Source organism: Salmo salar, chromosome 10, assembly GCF_965601325.2.
Source record: "Salmo salar chromosome 10, fSalSal1, whole genome shotgun sequence".
NCBI classification, from domain to species: domain Eukaryota; kingdom Metazoa; phylum Chordata; class Actinopteri; order Salmoniformes; family Salmonidae; genus Salmo; species Salmo salar.
Window position 1 is genome coordinate 107,300,719 of NC_138300.1, and position 11,176 is coordinate 107,311,894.

General features: G+C 43.0%; 1 protein-coding gene across 2 annotated transcripts in view; it reads left to right on the plus strand.

Moving 5' to 3' along the window:
• Positions 1-3,520, plus strand: part of LOC106561369 (chromatin remodeling regulator CECR2) — a 53,036-nt gene extending 49,516 nt beyond the window's left edge. For both annotated transcript variants that reach the window (XM_014125244.3, XM_014125245.3), the window contains exon 19: positions 513-3,520. The gene's annotated coding sequence lies outside the window, so the exon portion shown is untranslated. The remainder of the gene's footprint in view (positions 1-512) is intronic.
• Positions 3,521-11,176: the final 7,656 nt, after the last annotated feature.

Genomic DNA, 11,176 nt, shown 5'->3' on the forward strand with positions numbered 1-11,176 from the left:
TAAAAATCAAAACATATAGCCCAGTGTTCATATCACAACTAAAGTTGTGTGCGCACTCCCTCAAATCGTTTAGAGAAAATATCCTTTCTATTGTATTCTTCATACTATAAAATAATGCCACGGAATTCTAAGCAAATATTCTCTGCTAAATGAACTAGTGTACTCCACGGCCGTATCAGGGCCTAACATAAGGACAACTCAGTATGCTATTCTGTTCTTTTGAAATAGACTACATTTTCTTCATATCATGTTTCTTTAGACCTGTCTAAAATAATGGATTTATTGTGATGGTGTAGGCTATATTATTAAATAGATTTGTTAGACTTTTTAAAATGTAGATGTTCGAAAGGTCCACATCAGACTGTATGGAAGCCAGGAGATACTAAATGTGTTTGTTAATTAACGGTCAATTACTATGAGACCGGCAGGTATTTGCTTGAAATTCACTGGCGCCACAGTCCTAGTTTCAATGATTTGATATTCTTGTTTCATTCCTTTTCTCCACAATTCAGGTAAAGGACAAATGCAACAAAAACCTTTACACAAATTGGTGCCTGCATATCATCCATGACGACAACCTGGGTGCTTGTCTGTGTCTCTCCTGTTTTAAGACTTTAAATGTGACTGCTGTCGGAACCATGATGTTATCTGCTGCGGAGCGGTTCAAAATGGAGTCTGTCCTCTGTCTGTGTTCGAGGGCACCAGTAAGTAGGGCTCCCACTGCATCGGACAAGAGATGTGCAGAGTGATGCAGGCAATGGAGACATCTTTATTTGAGAATCTCTTTAGGGAATGAGTTCTTTGCCCCTGGGGATGTCTGTCTGCTTTGTGTGGAACCCTCACTGAGACTGCCTCTGCAGAGACATGGCCCTGTCTGTCTTCATGCCTGTGGACTCCCAGTCAAGTTCAGACTGTACAGCTGGACCCTCCCTCTAGGCCTGGCCAGCAAGAACATCTGGAGACCCTGCTTCTCTGTCTGCAGGCTGGTTGGACTCAGAATTTGGCTGCCTGTGTAAATGCAGGCTTTAAGTGGTCTATTGACATGGTCTGATTGTGGTGCTCTGTTTGACCTTTTTTAAATTATTTTCTCTCACACTGGATTTGTCGGGGAAAGGCTCTCCCCCTTGTCTATAGCTCTCTATGGACCTCCAGCCTGGTCTTCTCAGAGCCTCTCTATGGACAAAAGGAGCTGGTGTGGTAAGAGGAGAGCACTGGTGTTATTTTGTGTTTTTTCGTTTTCTTCTCCAAATGTTTTTAGACTCAGGTGTAGAAAAGGAGGTACTTTGAGACTGTAGAGAAGCCGTCATCAGAACCCTGTCGACAGACGCACACGCACACACACACACACACACACACACACACACACACACACACACACACACACACACACACACACACACACACACACGCCTTGCAGTTGCCTTTGTTTCCTTCATGTTGAATGTATGTGTGAATGAGTTCGATATATGTAGATAGATGAACAGCACAGGAGCCCCGCCATGTGAAGGGACAGAAGATGATGGAGGATAGCCTGTCGGGGAAAAAGGAAAGCGTTCTGAAAAGGGGAGCTTTCTGTCCATTTCCACCTTGACTAAAACACAGCTTTTTTTGTTGCTGTTCCGGTGTAATTTTATGCATCCTTCAAAACTGCCTTCACTATGAGAATGTATTTTATTTCAGACCTGCAGAGAGCCTTCTCTGCTATGCACTAGGGATAGTCTACAACTACTGGAATTTAGTGGCCTTGCATTCTTTGTTGGTGCTGTTACCGTGTGTGTGTATATATGAATATATATTAAGAATAACTCTTCACTGTAGGTGTCCTCTGTCACAAAAACTGGGGTCTTTTGTGGGTTGGTTCACCACACTTCCATGTGCCCAGCTGGTTGGCATATGCACATACACACAAAGTGAACAAGAGTTAGAATCAACAATTGATGTATTTGTTTTTCTATATTCATGTCACTCTTCCAACCCAATTATTTGTTTCAATGTCATGTATTGCATTCCATACATTTTGTTGAAAAATGTCACCTAAAATGGTAATCCTATTGTAGCTCATTTATTTGTGATGTTTATTTTATTTGGAAGGGTAAAGATTGTCCACAATCACACCCATGTGTGATTATTTCTTTACGTCAGTGCTTCCTCCTCCCCAATTCAATGAACTTAATATGTCCTCAGGGTGTACAGTTCTATACGGGTATTTTAATGAATTATTTGAAGGAGAAGCACCACAAGAAAACATGACTGGAATAGTGACAAATTAATGAACCTAATTTTGTGACAACTGATAAACCAATATTGTTTTTGCAAGATTCTGTTATTTTTGGTCCTCTTTGTGACAATGGCGGTCTTGCTTACTGTCAACCCATTTGATTTCTGTTTGGGTTTTGTTTTTCATTTTAATATTGTAGCTTTTGTCATTGCCACCATGCATCGGCGAGTGATGCGTCTATAAACAATTTATCTGTGTGAATTGAAGTCTTCCCCATCTTATTAAATCCATGTTGCACCTGTGAACCCCACAGGATAGCGATGACAACAAATGAATCTACCTCAAAGCCAGTCCTCTGGCATCCACTATGTCCCTCTACTCAGTCATTCACTCACTCAGACCCCAGCACACACATGGCCTTATACTACTTTGCTACAAAAGCTCATGACTATGTATACTTTTCCCTTCCATAAGACCTTTGATTGTAAGGCTACTTGTGTCACTCGGGGGTGTGGTGAATGATTGGGCATGTGTCTGAGGTCGACAGAATAGGGCTCTTTTTATATATGATCTCGTCTTACCAGCTGTATAGATTGCATGCCTTCCTGCCACAGGTGACTCTAGACAACCTGAGCCCTGTGCTTCTATTGGATACGTGTTAGACAGCATAGAGCTGGCAGCGTAGTGCCCTCATTGATAGACATCTATGGCATTAAAAGGAAATGTGCTCAAGGAGGGATGAATATCGGAAAATACTAGCTGTGAGGCAAAATTTGTCCCACGATTCTGTACAAGGATGTATTGCTGTTTTACTTACTAGGGAATTTTCATTTTTAGTATTAGCTAGATGAGGTCTTCTCGGAGGTAGTGTGTTCACTTGCGCTGTCCATGTATGAAGGACAGCGTAGTTGTAAATGGTCTGTGAGGTTGTGATACTGTTATGCAGCTTTGTTGTCTCTGATTGTGTTGACTGCACAAGACATGGAAGTCTGTATGCCTCTACTCTGCTGTCATCCAGTTTGTCTGCACTAGTAAAAATGTCTAGATTGGATTAAATGTGAATCATATTTATTTGCTCTTTTACATTTTGTACATTTTTTTACTTGTTTTTAATATACATGTGATGTCTGGTTGTTTTAAGCAGTAGACATTTACCTCCGTAGCATGGCGGCATCAAAAAGGCCCCGTATGTTCCAGTTTTATGTTCACAAGTTCTTATGACATAGATTATTTTGGAAATAGACAACGTATTTTCTATACTGTACATTTCTTAGAATAAATTACTTTTCCTGATTTTAAGAATGTTGCTTGTTCTCTCTTTTCTTTGGTATGGATGGTAGAGCTCGGGGTTAGGTGATGTCACTGATAGATGCTTAGGCCTTTCAAAGTAAGTTTCTTGTCAAGGAGCAGCTGAACTGTCTGCCTGATGGAGCTATTATTCCTGATTTCGTTTGTCATCTGACGTCCAACTGTAATCTGCCCAGCCGGTAATACGCTTGTGTTCTCCGGTGTCCGGCTCGTACATAGAACATCCTTCATTCAGGCTGCAAAGGTGTCCGTTTTCCTCAACTACATTTTTGTGAAAATTTGGAAAATGATGCATACTGTCTTAATAAAACACAATTTTCCACCACCTTGCTAGTGGCTAATGCTTCTTCCAGATTGTTGGGCATCGTGTTTAGCCAATCAGGTTGCAGTCTGTTTACCCATGGTCTGAACCAATGATTTTATGTCTACACTAGATGACTGAAGGGTTGCTGTTTTGAAGCCACCGCGCCTCCATCTTGGCATTCCCCCACTATTGTAATTTTCTTTATTTTGGACGCTATAAAAATGTATATTTAGTTTTTGCCATGTTTATTCTATTACAAACACCTTAATGCATACTTTTAAATTATGTGAGTTAAACCGGGGTTTCCCAAACTGTCCTGCTCCCCCCCATTTTGTTTTTTTTCCCAAGCTAGCACTAGACAGCTGATTTCAAATAATCAAAGCTTGAGTTGGTTATTTCAATCTGCTGTGTAGCACTAGGGCAAACACCAAAACGTGCTCCCAGGGGGGGGCCCAGGACCAAGTATGGGAAACCCTGCTTTGAAGGACTGCTTCTTCTGGGGAGTGCCAATATGGCCAACCGGTGCCTTCAAAGCCTCTCATTGGCCAATGCATAGCATCAGCATAATTGGTCTGAATGCTGTGCGCAATGTCCGGAAGTAGCATTAGCCACTAGCATGGAACCTGTATGTAGGCCTACACTGGACATCGCTGAAGAAATGGCCTTTCCACCTGTCACCATACCTGCTTGTCACATCACATGAAGTATAAACTCAGCAAAAAAAGAAACGTCCTCTCACTGTCAACTGCGTTTATTTTCAGCAAACTTAACGTGTAAATATTTGTATGAACATAAGATTCAACAACTGAGACATAAACTGAACAAGTTACACAGACATGTGACTAACAGAAATTGAATAATGTGTCCCTGAACAAAGGGGGGCTCAAAATCAAAAGTGACAGTCAGTATCTGGTGTGGCCACCAGCTGCATTAAGTACTGCAGTGCATCTCCTCCTCATGGACTGCACCAGATTAGCCAGTTCTTGCTGTGAGATGTTACCCCACTCTTCCACCAAGGCACCTGCAAGTTCCCGGACATTTCTGGGGGGAATGGCCCTAGCTCTAACCCTCTGATCCAACAGGTCCCAGACGTGCTCAATGGGATTGCGATCCGGGCTCTTCGCTGGCCATGGCAGAACACTGACATTCCTGTCTTGCAGGAAATCACGCACAGAACGAGCAGTATCGCTGGTGGCATTGTCATGCTGGAGGGTCATGTCAGGATGAGCCTGCAGGAAGGGTACCACATGAGGGAGGAGGATGTCTTCCCTGTAACGCACAATGTTGAGATTGCCTGCAATGACAACAAGCTCAGTTTGATGATGCTGTGACACACCGCCCCAGACCATGACGGACCCTCCACCTCCAAATCGATCCCTCTCCAGAGTACAGGCCTCGGTGTAACGCTCATTCCTTCGACGATAAACGCAAATCCGACCATCACGCCTGGTGAGACAAATCCGCGACTCGTCAGTGAAGAGCACTTTTTGCCAGTCCTGTCTGGTCCAGCGATGGTGGGTTTGTGCCGGTGATGTCTGGTGGGGACCTGCCTTACAACAGGCCTACAAGCCCTCAGTCCAGCCTCTCTCAGCCTATTGCGGACAGTCTGAGCACTGATGGAGGAATTGTGCGTTCCTGGTGTAACTCAGGCAGTTGTTGTTGCCATCCTGTACCTGTCCCACAGGTGTGATGTTCGCATGTACCGATCCTGGGCAGGTGTTGTTACATGTGGTCTGCCACTGCGAGGATGATCAGCTGTCCGTCCTATCTCGCTGTCTTAGGCGTCTCACAGTACAGACATTGCAATTTATTGCCCTGGCCACATCTGCAGTCCTCATGCCTCCTTGCAGCATGCCTAAGGCACGTTCACACAGATGAGCAGGGACCCTGGGCATCTTTCTTTTGGTGTTTTTCAGAGTCGGTAGAAAGGCCTCTATAGTGTCCTAAATTTTCATAACTGTGACCTTAATTGCCTACCGTTGGTAAGCTGTTGGTGTCTTAACGAACGTTCCACAGGTACATGTTCAATTGTTTATGGCATGGGAAACAGTGTTTAAACCCTTTACAATGAAGACCTGTGAAGTTATTTGGATTTTTACAAATTATCTTCGAAGACAGGGTCCTGAAATTTTAATATATATATACACACACACAGTGGGGGGGAAAAGTATTTGATCCCCTGCTGATTTTGTACGTTCGCCCACTGATAAAGGATGTCTATAATTTTAATGGTAGGTTTATTTGAACAGTGAGATACAGAATAACAACAAAAATATCCAGAAAAACGCATGTCAAAAATGTTATAAATTGATTTGCATTTTAATGAGGGAAATAAATATTTGACCCCCACTCAATCAGAAAGATTTCTGGCTCCCAGGTGTCTTTTATACAGGTAATGAGCTGAGATTAGGAGCACACTCTTAAAGGGAGTGCTCCTAACCGCAGCTTGTTACCTGTAAAAAAGACACCTGTCCACAGAAGCAATCAATCAGATTCCAAACTCTCCACCATGGCCAAGACCAAAGAGCTCTCCAAGGATGTCAGGGACAAGATTGTAGACCAACACAAGGCTGGAATGGGCTACAGGACCATCGCCAAGCAGCTTGATGAGAAGGTGACAACATTTGGTGCGATTATTCGCAAATGGAAGAAACACAAAAGAACTGTCAATATCCCTCGGCCTGGGGCTCCATGCAAGATCTCACCTCATGGGGTTGCAATGATCATGAGAACGGTGAGGATTCAGCCCAGAACTACACGGGAGGATCTTGTCAATGATCTCAAGGCAGCTGGGACCATAGTTACCAAGAAAACAATTGGTAACGCACTACGTCGTGAAGGACTGAAATCCTGCTGCGCCCGCAAGGTCCCCCTGCTCAAGAATACATATACATGCCCGTCTGAAGTTTGCCAATGAACATCTGAATGATTCAGAGGACAACTGGTGAAAGTGTTGTGGTCAGATGAGACCAAAATGGAGCTCTTTGGCATTAACTCAACTTGCCCTGTTTGGAGGAGGAGGAATTCTGCCTATGACCCTAAGAACACCATCTCCACCGTCAAACATGGAGGTGTAAACATTATGCTTTGGGGGTGTTTTTCTGCTAAGGGGACAACTTCACCGCATCAAAGGGACGATGGACAGGGCCATGTACCGTCAAATCTTGGGTGAGAACATCCTTCCCTCAGCCAGGGCATTGAAAATGGGTCATGGATGGGTATTCCAGCATGACAATGACCCAAAACACACGGCCAAGGCAACAAAGGAGTGGCTCAAGTAGAAGCACATTAAGGTCCTGGAGTGGCCTAGCCAGTCTCCAGACCTTAATCCCATAGAAAATCTGTGGAGGGAGCTGAAGGTTCGAGTTGCCAAACGTCAGCCTCGAAACCTTAATGACTTGGAGAAGATCTGCAAAGAGGAGTGGGACAAAATCTCTCCTGAGATGTGTGCAAACCTGGTGGCCAACTACAAGAAACGTCTGACCTCTGTGATTGCCAACAAGGGTTTTGCCACCAAGTACTAAGTCATGTTTTGCAGAGGGGTCAAATACTTATTTCCCTCATTAAAATGCAAATAATTTTATAATATTTTTGACATGCGTTTTTCTGGATTTTTTTGTTGTTATTCTGTATCTCACTGTTAAAATAAACCTACCATTAAAATTATAGACTGATCATTTCTTTGTAAGTGGGCAAACGTACAAAATCAGCAGGGGATCAAATACTCCCCCCCCCCCCCCCCCCCCCCACTGTATATACACACACCCACAAGCTGATCCAATTGAATAGGTAAGCTATGGGGTGGTATGGTTTTGCTGTTGGTTAAAAGTGCATTTTGGCTGAGCAAAATTTTATCTGCAGAATTTTTCATTGGATATTGTTGTTGGTGAAATTTGCATAACCAAAAGTACTGGGCTCAGCTCTGCCTGGCTCTCATTTGGCAGCCTAATTTAACTCCTGTTAAGTAACACACGAGAATGGGCATGTGTAGTGTCAGCAGAGATGAAAGAGGAAGCAAGACACTCCAATCTTAAAAAAGAACAAAAACAATTTGAGTAGAGGGAAAGTCCATGAACTAAGTAGACCAGACCCAGCTGCAATAGAGCTCATCAGCATATAGGCCGAAAAAACATTAAAAAAACATGTTTACAAAAAAATAAAACATTTGGGGTGGAGAAAATCTGCTTTAATATTGCAAATTGTGTGGCTTCCATCAATGTAATTGTCTGCATCATTTCCAAACCTCCATATTTATTTTGTAAATACAGTGCATTTGGAAAGTATTCAGAACCCTTGACTTTTTCCACATGTTGTTACTTTACAGCCTTATTCTAAAATGGATTAATTTGTATTTTTCCCTCAATCTACACACAATACTCCATATTGACAAAGCAAAAACAGGTTTTTAGAATTTTTTGCTAATGTATAAATACAAAAAAACTGATCACATTTGCATAAATATTCAGACCCTTTACTCAGTACTTTATTGAAGCAACTTTCGCAGCGATTACAGCCTTGAGTATTCTTGGGTATGACGCTACAAGCTTTGCACAACTGTATTTGGGGATTTTCTCCCAATTTTCTCTGCAGATCCTCTCAAGCGCTGTCAGGATGGATAGGGACCGTTGCTGCACAGCTATTTTCAGGTCTCTCTAGAGATGTTTGATCAGGTTCAAGTCTGGGCTCTGGCTGGGCCACTCAAGTACATTCAGAGACTTGTCCCAAAGCCACTTTTGTGTTGTGTTAGCTGTGCGCTTAGGGTCGTTGTCCTGTTGGAAGGTGAACCTATGCCCCAGTCTGAGGTCCTGAGCACTCTGGAGTAGGTTTTCATCAAGAGTCTCTCTGAACTTTGCTCCGTTCATCTTTCCTTCGATCCTGACTAGTCTCCCAGTTCCTGCCACTGAAAACATCCCCACAGCATGATGCTGCCACCACCATGCTTCACCGTAGGGATGGTGCCAGGTTTCCTCCAGATGTGAAGCTTGGCTTTTAGGCCAAGAGTTCAATCTTGGTTTCATCAGACCAGAAAATCTTGTTTCTCATGGTCTAAGAGTCCTTTAGTTGACTTTTGGCAAACTACAAGAAGGCTGTCATGTGCCTTTTACTGAGGAGTGGCTTCCGTCTGGCCACACTACCATAAAGGCCTGATTGGTGGAGTGCTGCGGAGATGGTTGTCCTTCTGGAAGGTTCCCCCATCTCTACAGAGGAACTCTGGAGCTCTGTCGGAGCGGGCATCGGGTTCTTCGTCACCTCCCTGACCAAGGCCCTTCTCCCTCGATTGCTCAGTTTGGCCGCGTGGCCAGCTCTAGGAATAGTCTTGGTGGTTCCAAACTTATTCCATTTAAGAATGATGGAGTCCACTGTATTCTTGGACCTTCAATGCTGCAGAAATTGTTTGGTACCCTTCCTCAGATCTGTGCCTCGACACATCTGTCTCGGAGCTCTACGGACAATTCCTTCGACCTCGAGGCTTGGTTTTTGCTCTGACGTAGTGTCAACTGTGGGACCTTATATAGACAGTTGTGTGCCTTTCCAAATATTGTCCAGTCAATTGAATTTACAAAAGGTGGACTTCAAGTTGTAGAAACATCTCAAGGATGATCAATGGAAAACATTTTTGTATACATTTGCAAAAATGTCATTATGGGGTATTGTGTATAGATTGATGAGTAAAACAATTAATTGAATCTACTTCAGAATAAGGCTGTAACGTAACAAAATGTGAAAAAGTCAAGGGGTCTGAATAAGTTCCGAATGCACTGTGTGTATATATGTCAGTGGATAATAATGGCTGGAATGGAGTAAATGGAATGGAATTAAACGTGGTTCCCATGTGGTTGATTCCATTCCATTGACCCCATTCTGTTATCATGAGCTATCCTCCCCTAGCGAGAACTGCTACAAGTTGTGTTTCGAATTGGTGATGTAGTTAGTCTGTCGGCTGAAATGCCACGTTCTCCTCAGGCAACGGCCCATTCGCACTGGCACACACCACACAGCACCACAGACATGCACTGAAAGCATAGCCGCCGGAAGTAGTTTGGGGGTGCTGCTATTTTTTTCTTCGGGGGGTTTCCTGCGCCCCAAACTAATTCCAGCTGATATTTTTTTTTTTTAAATGTATTTAACCTTTATTTAACTAGACAAGTCAGTTAAGAACAAATTCTTATTTACAATAACGGCCTACCCCGGCCAAATCCGGACGACGCTGGGCCAATTATGCGCCGCCCTACACTCTAAAAATGAGGGGTTCAACAAGGGTTCTTCTAAGATCCTCAAAGTTCTTCGAAGAACCTTTGGGTTCTTGGCACTGAAAATTACCCCCAAACGGTTCTCCCAAGAACCCGAGGTGGGGTTCATCGAGGAACCTCCTTAGTTGGTGGGGGTTCTTGCAGGAACCTAACTGCCCAATTGAAACATTGTGATTTGAAAGAACAGCAGGTGGCAGGCACTAACTGAAAAATGTTAAGATCTCCTCAATTTAAGGTAAGGTTTGTCCCTTGAATGATCTAAATTGATATTGTTTCATGATGAAACCATCTATCTTTTCCTATTTGTGCCAATCTTTCTAAAACAGAAAATGGACACAATTCAATGTATACCAATCAACAAAGAGGTAAGAGTATGTAGGCTATAAGAATATGTTGAAGGCTATATGTATTGCGAGCAGATGACTGAACTGCTCACTTTTGTGTCTGTGTCTGCAGGTATACAGACAAGGAGGCATACAAAAGTACAGTTAAAGTCGGAAATGTACATACACCTTAGCCAAATACATTTACACTGGGTGTTTCACAATTCCTGACATTTAATTATTGTAAAAATGCCCTGTCTTAGGTCAGTTAGGATCACCACTTTATTTTAAGAATGTGAAATGTCAGAATAATAGTAGAGAGAATGATTTATTTCAGCTTTTATTTCTTTTATCACATTCCCAGTGGGTCAGAAGTTTACATACACTCAATTGGTATTTGGTAGCATTGCCTTAAATTGTTTAACTTGGGTCAAATGTTTCAGGTAGCCTTCCAAAAGCTTCCCACAATAACTTGGGTGAATTTTGGCCCATTCCTCCCGACAGAGCTGGTGTAACTGAGTCAGGTTTGTAGGCCTCCTTGCTCGCGCACACTTTTTCAGTTCTGCCCACAATTTTCTATAGGGATGAGGTCAGGGCTTTGTGGTGGCCACGCCAATACATTGACTTTGTTGTCCTTAAGCCATTTTGCCACAACTTTGGAAGTATGCTTGGGGTCATTGTCCAAGCTTTAACTTCCTGACTGATGTCTTGAGATGTTGCTTCAATATATCCACATAATTTTATTTCCTCATGATGCCATCTATTTTGTTCT